The sequence below is a fragment of the Neomonachus schauinslandi genome, chromosome 11 (assembly GCF_002201575.2).
Source record: "Neomonachus schauinslandi chromosome 11, ASM220157v2, whole genome shotgun sequence".
Classification (NCBI taxonomy): Eukaryota; Metazoa; Chordata; class Mammalia; order Carnivora; family Phocidae; genus Neomonachus; species Neomonachus schauinslandi.
Genome location: NC_058413.1, coordinates 47,548,759 through 47,560,936, shown reverse-complemented (window position 1 = coordinate 47,560,936; position 12,178 = coordinate 47,548,759).

Here is a 12,178-nt window from a genome sequence, read left to right as displayed (position 1 = left end):
TGTCTCTCTCTCTGTCAAATAAATAAATAAAATCTTTAAAAAAAAAAAAAGAATACAGAATATATTTGTTGTTGTTGTTGTTGTTGTTGTTGCTTGGAATAACCAAAAATAAAAACAAAAAAGGCAAAAAAGAAATTTCTTTAAAATATATCACCCATATAAAAGTGTTAGTAATGGGTAACCAACTCTCTAGTAATTTTTTCCAGAAATGTTAAGTGATTAAAGAGTAAGGGACAGAAAGACACTCCTGAACACTAACTACTACACAGCTACTTGAGGGCATTACAAGGCTGAATAAAGAATGTTCATTCGTATACAGGGAATTAAGCGCTGTTATGGGCTTTTTGTTTACTTTAGTTTGGGTTTGATTTTCTTTTTAAAACTATGCCCTAATGCCAAATCTTACATTTTTTTTTCTTTTTCCTGTTGAACTGATGCTATGTTAAGATATAAGCACAAACATCTCATAAGTGTTTTAAATCCATCCAATTGTTTGAGAAGGCATACGTGCTAGACCAATGAAGCCAAAACATTAGAGCTAGGAATTTTGATGAAGATAATAATTGCTTACAGACCAGCTTGTTTTAACTTGCTGAACAAAGAACACAATTTTATACCACATTTTCATCACAGGCTTCTTCTCTGCTTAATTACTACTATAATGAACACTTTTAAAAGGGAGATTATCTACAGGTTAAAGAGTAAGGAAGTTATCAATTAGATTCCATCATCTTCAAAATTTCACTTACTCAAACTTTATATTAATCAAAAAAAAATTTTTTTTGCTGGCCTAAGCACTGTTTTGAATCTTTACAAGCCATTTGTTTAGTGTGCACAGCATAAATCTAAGAATGAAGACACTCGGTTAATTTCTTTTTTTTTTTTTTTAAAGATTTTATTTATTTGACAGAGAGAGACACGGCGAGAGAGGGAACACAAGCAGGGAGAGTGGGAGAGGGAGAAGCAGGCTTCCCGCCGAGCGGGAGCCCGATGCGGGGCTTGATCCCAGGACTCTGGGATCATGACCTGAGCTGAAGGCAGACGCTTAACAACTGAGCCCCCCAGGCGCCCCGACACTTGGTTAATTTCTAATGCTGCCCTAGATGGCTCTATCACCTTGGATAATGTCAATAACTTATTTGTGCCTTAGTTTATTTCTAGGACATCCCTATCTGGCAAAACATTTTCATCTTTCTCACATCTGAAAGCAGAATTCAGGCTCCGTGCCTATGTCAGGAGTTACTCCTTCTCCCATTAAGTTACTTTCATCACTTGCAGGCCCCTGCAATAATTCAATACTCGACCAATATTTGTTAAGGACCTACTCTGGGACAGGCAGTGCGGCGGAGGTGAGGATGAGCTCAGTCTCTGAGAGGACAGTAACACTAGTTTCCTGACTAACAGAGAGGATTGTCTCAGTCATTCTGCTTGTTTCACCCAACTCTGGATTTCCTATTCTTTACTTCCTCTGGAATACATAACTGGAAGTCCTAAAAATTACGGTGGTGTAGACTCACAGGATTGGACTGAGGCCATCAGTCAGTAATCAGATTGCTCCTGGGCGAGGCAGTCTGGGAGTCAACATAGTTTCAAGACAGAGGTAAGAAGTCATAGAAGGGACCAACATCACCGATTCACAAGACCACGATAACTCTTTGTGCATGGTACCAGTGGTGACCCTAGCTTTGCTGGATCATTTTGCCCTTATAACCCAGCCTCTAAGACAGAACTCTCTGGACTCTGACTATGTTGACTTTTGATTCCCTTAATGTAGGGAGCCATTCATCTCAGCCCATAAGCCTTCAGTATCAGTTGTGTAAAAGCAGGGCCATGTCTTCCGACTATGTCTGAAACCTTGTAAATTACAGAGAGAAAGGAAAGGTGGGAAATGAGAGACCCATGTTGTCCAGACTATCAGGGGTACAAATTCTAATGGGAGACCTTGAATCTGAGACTCCAAACTTTGGCCATGTGCTTATCGTTCCCTATCTACCCATCCCATTGGTGTTTGCATGCCAGTCTCCTGTTCTCTTTGTCTCTGATATGTTGCTTTCTCTAATCCTTGCCATTCAGAAGTCATCTTGTTCTGATCCATGGCCTTGTTCTGATTTTGGATCAGAACAAGAGGACCTAAATTTGCTCACACTTAACTGTAGTAGGTACGTCAAGTTATTATATCTTTCTGTATCTCAAATTTCTTATCTTTAAATTAATACATTTGCCATCCAAAGCTTAAAAAATGGACCAAGCTCAAAGTCCAAATTTCTCATCTTTAACTTAATACATTTGCCATCATATTCCCTCAAAGATACATTTATACTCAATTGAAATAATATGCATTCTGGGATCACAATAAAGCTATAATATGCTCCTGTATTCCTAACTATATAATAAGTATTAAAAACATTTTAAAATATTTTAAAAAATGGACTCCCTAAAAGGAATTAAAATTTTGAGTAATTTATTTTTTAAAAGATTTTATTTATTGGGGCACCTGGGTGGCTCAGTTGGTTAAGCGACTGCCTTTGGCTCAGGTCATGATCCTGGAGTCCCAGGATCGAGTCCCGTGTCAGGCTCCCTGCTCAGTGGGGAGTCTGCTTCTCCTTCTGACCCTCCCCCCTCTTGTGCTCTATTTATTTGACAGAGAGAGAGAGAGAGACTATAAGCAGGGGGAGGGGCAGAGGGAGAGGGAGAATCAGGCTCCCCACTGAGCAGGGAGCCTGACCGTGGGGCTCCATCCCAGGACCCTGGGATCATGACCTGAACCGAAGGCAGACGCTTAACCAACTGAGCCACCCAGGTGCCCCAACTATATTTTTAAAATATAATACCTACCCCACTTCCCACAATATTTCTGAAATGTTATATGAAAAGAAAAAAAAATGTTATAAGTAAATTAAGTAGAGCATACTCTTCAGAAGAAACTCAGTAGTGGGTTCTGTTTCTTAACAAAGAAGGATTTTGAAAATGTTAACAATTATCCCATGATTAATCTTATGGGAAAGGAATATTCTAATTACATTGGCTTAACTCACTTTAAGGCTTTGATGTCTCTGCTAGTGGATTACTAAAACAGATGCATTTTTTTTAAGAATTTAAAGACACAAGAATTTTCATTGTGCTGATATAAAGAGTAGACTCTAAAGTGTCATATAAAGTATGCTTCTAAAATTTAAAAGAGTTAAAGGAGATTCCTCATCTCAATTCCCAGGAGATGCTGTATCTGTAAGGGTAAACAGAAGCAAATAGTTTTCTGAAATTGTGCCAAGGCTACATGTCAACTGCCTGGCAGGAAATGCTTTTGGAGGGCCTAGATAAACACACGAAATTTTTTTTTTTTTTTTAATCTTCTCCTTTAGATTCTTACAGAGCAAATGTACTGAGTTTAAACTAGCTTCATAAACACAATAAGCAGAAAAGGATTTTTAAATTGTGGTACCTATAGGATCTATGTCAATTAAGTGATCTGTCCTTCATTTTTAACATACATGAACCTCACTGTTCAGAAAGCATAGACTCAATACATGCTTATTGAAATTGTGTTAAACCTTATCTTTCCATAATTTTCATTATGATTTTGGTGAAGCTTTATCTTACGAGAAATTTTCATTTAGCAGTAGCTCTTCCCGGGGTCCTAGGATTGAGTCCCGCATCGGGCTCCCAGCTCTTCGGGGAGACTGCTTCTCCCTTTGCCTCTACCTCCCTCTCTGTGTGTCTCTCATGAATAAATAAATAAAATCTTAAAAAATAAAATAAATGAAAGCAGTAGCTTTTAATATTTTAGCATTATACAATGATATTTTATTGCATTTATATAGCAAAGTGTTTTCAAAATTATTTCACAACCATTATCTAAATTTTAATTTTAACATCTCATTTTCTAAGTGCTAGCATTGAGACCAAGCTAGGACTTATAAAATGAGATGTTAGCATAAAAATTAAGTCAAAGATTACATTAGTCAGAGGACCACATCTAAAACCAATTAGTCTGAAACATTTTCTAGTACATTTCCCTAATGGACCCCCAAATCCAACTATTGTATTTACTAAAATCATCCCTTGACCTCACCTTTTACTTTCTTAAACTGCAAAAAGGATGATGAGGATCTAGCTGTTGACTCAGAACACCTACTATTAGCTGGAGAGATCTTCTGCCTTTTGTCAAACCTAGTCAGCCCTTTTGTGCCTCCTCCCTCCACAAGCCTGCTTGCTCTGTTTGGCTACAATCTCAACCACCCATCTTCTTTTCCTCCTTTCTCTGAAAGCATCTTCTGCCCCACTCACCTTACGCCCAATCTTGCCCAGTCCACAATAGAGAGTAAAATTTCCCTGGCCCAAGGAACAAAGTAATATGAAAGTAAAATGAAACATAACCTCTCTACATGCCATACCTTGTCCTATAATCAAGTAACTTCAGATAATAATGTGAGCCACCTCAACTTTGGGGTGCTTCTTCACATTCTATAGCCACCAGGCATAACTTCCAATATCCCCCAAACCTGCTCCTTCCCTCCCAAATAGGACAATATTGCCTCAGTTACTACTGGGCCTCATAGGGGAAAAAAAAATACAGAAACTTTGTGTGTAGACCATTTTATGTTCTTTCCACAATGTGAAGAGGATGGTGTATGACTAGAAAAAAGGTCACAAAACTGAAGGATACAAATATTTGAGTGTAAACAGCATATTTTAAATAATATAATCACCCTATTATCTCTTAAATTTTTAAATGTATTTCTATTATTTCTTAAAATGGGATACACCTATAATTATAATTAGGTAAACTTACTACAGGCCAGGGCATATAACTAAAGTTTACTCTAAAACTGTTATAATTCTAACCCTGGAAATTTGGCCTCCAACTTAACTTGTGAGAGCTTCCTGAAATGGAAATACATTCCAACAGCAATATAGAACAAAGACGGGCACCTGGGTGGCTTGGTCAGTCGTTAGGCATCTGCCTTCAGGTCATGATCCCAGGGTCCTGGGGTCCAGCCCCGCATCAGGCTCCCTGCTCTGCTGGAGGCCTGCTTCTCCTTCTCCCACTCCCCCTGCTTGTGTTCCCTCTCTCTCTGTGTCTCTCTCTCTGTCAAATAAATAAATAAAATCTTTAAAAATATATATAGAGAACAAAGACTTAATATTTGACCACTGAACAAATAAAGGAATACTGACAGAAATAATAAATTTCATCCTAAATGAATATATAAAAGTAAACTTAAGAGAGTCAAGAATTGCATTTTAAAAGGCTAGGAAGGATATAACATCGGAAGGGAACGGTAAGATCTAAATATTAATTTTTAAAAAAGCTGCTGCATCTGTCAGGATATATTGTGTCAGTTTTTAGGACATTAAAACTCTACATAGGGACAATTCCAGAATGATGGAGTAAGGAGGTTGGCAAATCATCTGTGGGTGGAAATTGACCAGAGGTACAGAACAGATTGAAAAGCATTTATTTTATAAATAAATAAATAATAAAACTGCTGAACCTCTGGGAGGAAAGTGGGCATCTGGGACATCAGAGACCGTTCCCATTCCCTATCCCTGACCCCAGCGCCAACACAATAGTTCTGTTAAGACAGGACAAGCCATGAGGACCAGCAGTTCTGCTGTTGGAGGCAATGACTCGATTTGGTGCCCAGGGTATTGTCAGAAACAAGTGACCTTAGAAAACAAATGGTAAACAATCAGGAAAACTCAACATCACAGCTGGCTGAGACTGCAGTATTGGCTGGGGCAAGCAATAGACCAGCCAGAAATATAACAATTTGATCCAGGGAACAAGCTATTCATAGTGGACCTTGATAAACTCTCATGCATGTATCCTGGGTGGTCTGGAAGGAATGCACGGGTCCTAAGTATGCTCTGCCGGAATGCGAGACCTTGCACACAACAGAAAATAAAAGCTGTAGCAGACTTGATGTTGTGTTCCCAACCTGTACACAGATCATCTGGCAAACCTCTTACATAACCTTGAGTTAGGCAAAGATTTCCTAGCTACCAAAAGTGCAATCCATAAAAGAAAAAAATTAAGAAAATGGACTTCATCAACATTTAAGATGTTTGTGTTTTGATAAACACCATTAAGAAAATGAAAGACATGACACAGACTGGGAGAAAATACCCAAACATCACACAGCTGATAAAGAATTCTTGATCAGAACAAGAATAATAACTTACAAAAAGCAAGCCAATTTAAAAATGGGCAAAAGATATGAACAGACATTACACAAAAGAAGAAATAGGAATGGCTAATAACTATAAGAAAACGTGCTCAATATTAGTAGTCATTAAGGAAATGCAAATTAAAATCACAATGAGGTAGTACTTTATACCCACTAGAATGACTATAATCAAATGATAAACAATAAACAATAACAAGTATTGAGGAGGATGTGGAAAAACTGGAACTTTTGTACCTCACTTATGGAAATGTAAAATGGTACAGCCACTTTGGAATAGAGTTTGGCAGGGCGCCTGAGTGGCTCAGTCGTTAAGCGTCTGCCTTTGGCTCAGGTTATGATCCCAGGGTCCTGGGATCGAGGCCTGCATCGGGCTCCCTGCTCGGCGGGAAGCCGGCTTCTCCCTCTCCCTCTCCCACTCCCGCTGCTTGTGTTCCTGCTCTTGCTATCTCTGTCTCTGTCAAATAAATAAATAAAATCTTAAAAAAAGAGAGAGAGAAAAGAGTTTGCCAGTTTCTTAAAATATTAGACATAAATTTACCATTCCACTCAGCAATGCCACTCCTAAGTATCTCCCCGAGAGAAATTAAAACCTGTATCCAAACAAACCCTGTACCCAATCTTTCATCGCAGCATTACTCATAATAGTCCCCGAGTGGAAACAATTAAAATGGCTATTAACTAGTGAATGGATAAACAAAATTTAACATATTCATATAATGGAATATTATTCAATTCTACACAGGAGTGAATTACTGATACCTGCTACAACATGGATGAGCCTGAAAAACATTATGCTAAGTGAAAGCCAGACAAAAAAGGTCACATATTGTATGATTCATTTATCCACACTGCCTAGAAAAGGCAAATTTATAGAAACAGCAAGCAGAATAGTGGTTGCCTGGGTCTAGAGGTAGGAGATGAGACTAACTGCATATGGTAAGCACAGGGATCTTTTTCAGTTAATGAAAATGTTCCAAAACTGGGTTGTGGTGATGTTTGCAAAATTCTATAAACTTATTAAAATTTATTGAATTGTACACTTTAAAACAGGTGAATATAATGTAACAGTAAATTATACTTCAGTTGAATAAAGTCATTTTTTAAAACTCCACCTGGATTCCAACTATTTATATCTACCAAAATTACCATTCCTTTAATCTCTGATAGTTTTTTAAATGACAAAACTTTTCCCTAATCATTCCTGCTCTGCAATCAATCTTTTAACTTCCAATTTTTTAACAGGTTGTGAAACCTAATTCTCAGAACTTTGATCCATTTTCTTTAATCTATATAATCAAGATGACAATTTTGATAATGAGTTTCTTTCATTCCCCAAAAACCCAATGAGTTGATGTAATCAGGCAAAATGAATGATCTAATGACTCAGTCTATAATACTACCTTACAAAGCTGTAATGATTCTAAAGCTTCCTAAGTCTGCTGAAGAAATAAAAATACCACCTGTCAAATAAAATGATTTATACATTCTCTGGTATGTACAGTATAAATCATTGTCTAACTCTGGCATGATACCCACTTTTACATCATAAGTTTTTAACCCTTTTTTGCCCTCTTCATGTGGAGAAACATAATTTACATTTGCTCTTCACTTAACTTTTTTTCTCCTCAAAAAATTCCAAACACAGCACCAATCTCTTTCCTCAGATTTCAGGAATAAAGATGTCCTCCAAGCCATCTATTCCCCAAAATATAACCTAGACAATGTCTGTGTGTTCTCTGTAATGTATCTACCGTTGTGAAGAGAGAAATCATGGAAGACTTACACCAACAGTTTGTTTTTCCACTGATGATCAAATTCATTCCTGATCCTATGCCCTCCCTCTATTTGCTGTTCCATTTCCAAGTCTCACTGGTGGCTTTAAGAAGTACCTGGCTTGGGATGCCTGGGTAATTCAGTCGTTTAAGCATTGGACTCTGAGATCAGGTCATGATCTCAGGGTTGCGAGATGGAGCCCCATGTCTGGTTCCACGCTTAGTGCAGAGCCTGCTTAAGATTCTCTCTCCTTCTCCCTCTGCTCCTCCCCGGTCTTACTCTCTCTCTCTCTCTCTCTCACTCTAAAAAACAAAACAAAAACATTTAAAGTACCTGGCTTGGGCTGTGTTTGATCCACAAAGGGCCTGATGGTAGGTCATGTTTCATCATCATTCCCATCAAATCTTAAAAAAGAGAAAAAGGATTCTCTCACTCTGTGGTTTAAGGTTCAAATCTTGAAAATATAAAAAAAGATATGTATAAATATATTTATAAATACAAAAATAAATGCAAAGACTTAATTTCATGTCAGTCTTTAGGCTTTAGTTTCATTCTTTTTTTTTTTTTTTAAGATTTTATTTATTTATTTGACAGAGAGAAATACACTGAGAGAGGGAACACAAGCAGGGGGAGTGGGAGAGGGAGAAGCAGGCCTCCTGCTGAGCAGGGAGCCCGATGTGGGGCTCGATCCCAGGACCCTGGGACCATGACCTGAGCCGAAGGCAGACGCTTAACGACTGAGCCACCCAGGCACCCCCTTTAGTTTCATTCTAAGCATCTTCTTTCCCATATATTTCTAAATGTGAAATTCTGGGAAAATTAGTTATAACTGAATATTCATTATATTCATTAAAGTATGTAGGTAGATCTTTTTTTAAGAAGCCAACTCGGGTGCCTGGGTGGCTCAGTTGGTTGGGCGACTGCCTTCGGCTCAGGTCATGATTCTGGAGTCCTGGGATCGAGTCCCGCATCGGGCTCCCTGCTCAGCGGGGAGCCTGCTTCTCCCTCTGACCCTCCCCCCTCTCATGTACTCTCTCTCTCTCATTCTTGCTCTCTCAAATAAATAAATTAATTAAAAAAAAAAAGAAAGAAGCCAACTCTTATCTGGCCTAACAGGGATCTATTTAAATAAAAAATTAAGTCAGTAAATTCAACAAATGCCTATTGAACACATACTGTTTAACAAGCCCTGGATATTTAGGGACATATAGGAACAATTTCCACCTTCAAGGAGTTCATAAACTGTTGGGGGAAAATGAACCATAACTACATATAATTTAAATCAGATTGAGATAAGTACCTCAACATTAAAAAAAAAAAAGTCATGGAAACAGAGGTTGCACCTGGAAACAGCAGAAGATTTCAAAAAGTTGACTTGACAAAAAGAAAGTAATGCTTCAGCTGGAATGGAATTGGGGATTGGGAGGTCGTAATAGAATCCTGGGGAAGAGAGCCAAGTGACATGAGGTAATGACATAGTATCAGGTAAGGGAGGACATATTGGGAGACAAGGCTGAAGTCTGATTAAAATAATAATATTAGCTAATATTTATTGAGCATTTACTATGTGCCAAGTACTATTCAAAGCACTTTATTTGTGTTAATTTGATCCTCACAACCTTAGGATATACTATTATTATTCCATTTTAGAGATGATAAAACTGAGGTAGAGAATGGTTATATAATCTGTTCAGAGTTACACAGATTCAGCTAAGTTATGGAGCCAGGATTTTGAAATACATAAATAAGAAAAACAAACTCTGTCTCACCCCCAACCACATTCATTATAAAAGCAGTTAATAGGTATTTAAAATATCTCAGGCGCCTGGGTGGCTCAGTTGGTTAAGCGACTGCCTTCGGCTCAGGTCATGATCCTGGAGTCCCGGGATTGAGTCCCACATCAGGCTCCCTGCTCGGCGGGGAGTCTGCTTCTCCCTCTGACCCTCCCCACCTCATGCTCTCTCTCTCATTCTCTCTCTCTCTCTCTCTCTCAAATAAATAAATAAAATCTTTAAAAATAATAATAAAATAAAATATCTCTTCTCTTATTAATTCCTGGGCCATACTTCCAGACTTTGCTCAAATGCCTCCTTCTCTAAAAAGGCTTTCTTGATCTCCCCAACTGAAAGATATCTCTTTCTCCTCTAAGCTTCGTAACACTTTGTATCAATCTTATAGCAATAGCTTATGAACAAAATCTTAATATTTGGTTCCTAGCATTACAGATTTTATGTGCATCATTCTCTCTTTTTTATTCTGCTTTAGCCTAAATTCACTTTCTATTCTCCACAAGTCCTAGGACGGTGCTTGGAGCATTATAATGCCAGCTAAACCTGCGGAGCATTTACTTTTTGCAAAGCATTGTGTTAAACATTTTCGAGGAATTCTCACAAAATGCTTACAGCAACCCAATTCCTAATTCACTGCATTCAATAGCTATTTTTAGCCCCTTCTGTGACAGATGAAATAATAGCTGCACCTTGAACTCAGTAAACAAAACAGATATGGCCCTCACTCTCAAGAAGCTCACAGTCCAGGAGATTGGTACTCTTGGTATCCCTGAGTATGGAGAAGAGGAAAAGTGAGGTTCGAAGAAGTAAAGTAACTTGTTCGCCCAGAATCACACAGCAAAAAAGTGGCAGAATCTGAATTCAAACCCAGCTCTCCAGACTGGATATTCGGGACCCTGTGCGCCTAACCACTATGTTCTGAAGGAGGCGTTTGATAAACATTATTGAAGGAAACGTTTTATGAAAAATATCCCCATGGGGCGCCTGGGTGGCTCAGTCGTTAATTGTCTGCCTTTGGCTCAGGTCATGATCCCAGGGTCCTGGGATTGAGCCCCGCATCGGGCTCCCTGCTCCGCGGAAGCCTGCTCTCCCTCTCCCACTCCCGCTGCTTGTGTTCCCTCTCTGTCTCTCTATCAAATAAATAAAATCTTTAAAAACAAAAAACAAAAAAACCACAAGTCCACTGGGGCACCTGGGTGGCTCAGTCAGTTAAGCGTCTGCCTTCGGCTCAGGTCATGATCCCACGGTCCTGGGATCGAGCCCCGCATCGGGCTCCCTGCTCGGCGGGAGGCCTGCTTCTCCCTCTCCCACTCCCGCTGCTTGTGTTTCTGCTCTCGCTATCTCTGTCTCTGTCAAATAAATAAATAAAATCTTAAAAAAAAAAATCCCCATGATAATGAAGACTTTTCCTCAATTTCTTCGGTGAAAGGAGAGCAGGAAATGAGCAACGGTGGGAGGTTGCAGTAGTATCCTGGGGTAGCCCGGAACTGCTGATCAAGCCATCTGCTGAGGAGACTCGCTCAGCATTGAAGATTTCCTAGTGTCCCTTAAAGTGACCCCCACTGAGCAGTATCCCTTAAATGGGTTCTTCCTGAACACCAACGCTTTGCTGTGCGCAGTGTGGGGTAGCAGAGTCATTAATTAGCAGCGAGACCTTGAGCTATACGGTCTATCAAATAACCCAGAGGTGTGGAGGAGTGGAGTGCAGGGTAACGAGGCACAGCTTCTTATTTAAATGTGGCGCAACTATTCTTGAAAGGTAGGTTCAACTCCACCCCGCTAGAAGAGGCTTCCAAAAATGTGTGAGTCCGTCCTTCCCACCGGAGTGAGGAAACTGCCATGAGAGGATTAGGGGGCTCTACATACAACTCAGGCGCCCCTCAGGCCCTGAACAGCTGCCATCTGGCGGAGGGCGTCCCACTGCCCACAGGCGCCTGGCCAAACTCTTCTCCAAGCGCCACCTTGGCAGCTGCACTGTTTGACCTCTCCTACTCATCTCCTCAAACAAAAGGGTTTTTTACAATAGCGATATTCCAAGATATAAACCAGGCAGCAAGAGTCGCCTGGAGGCAGGTGTCTAATCCCCCACAATTTCTTAGGCCAACGGGAGACCACCTGACTTTACACAGGCTCCACCGTGTTTGACGTTGGAGACCACCGCGAAGGGCGAGGCCCACAGCCCATGGGCTCTTCGGCTGGAGCAGACAAGCCGCCGCCCCCGCCACCGGCTAGACTCTGGCCCCCACCCCCCGCACGCCGCCAGGCCCCGCCCCTGCGCCCGGCAGTTAGCCCGGCAAACGCCGCGTAGGGGCCGCGGCCCGGACGCAGAAAGAAGGCGTGACCGACGCAGACCACAGGCCCCGCCCCCCGCCAATGGCCTGCTGCGCCGGCGCCGGGTGCTCCAGGCCCAGCCCTTTCTCTCTCCCA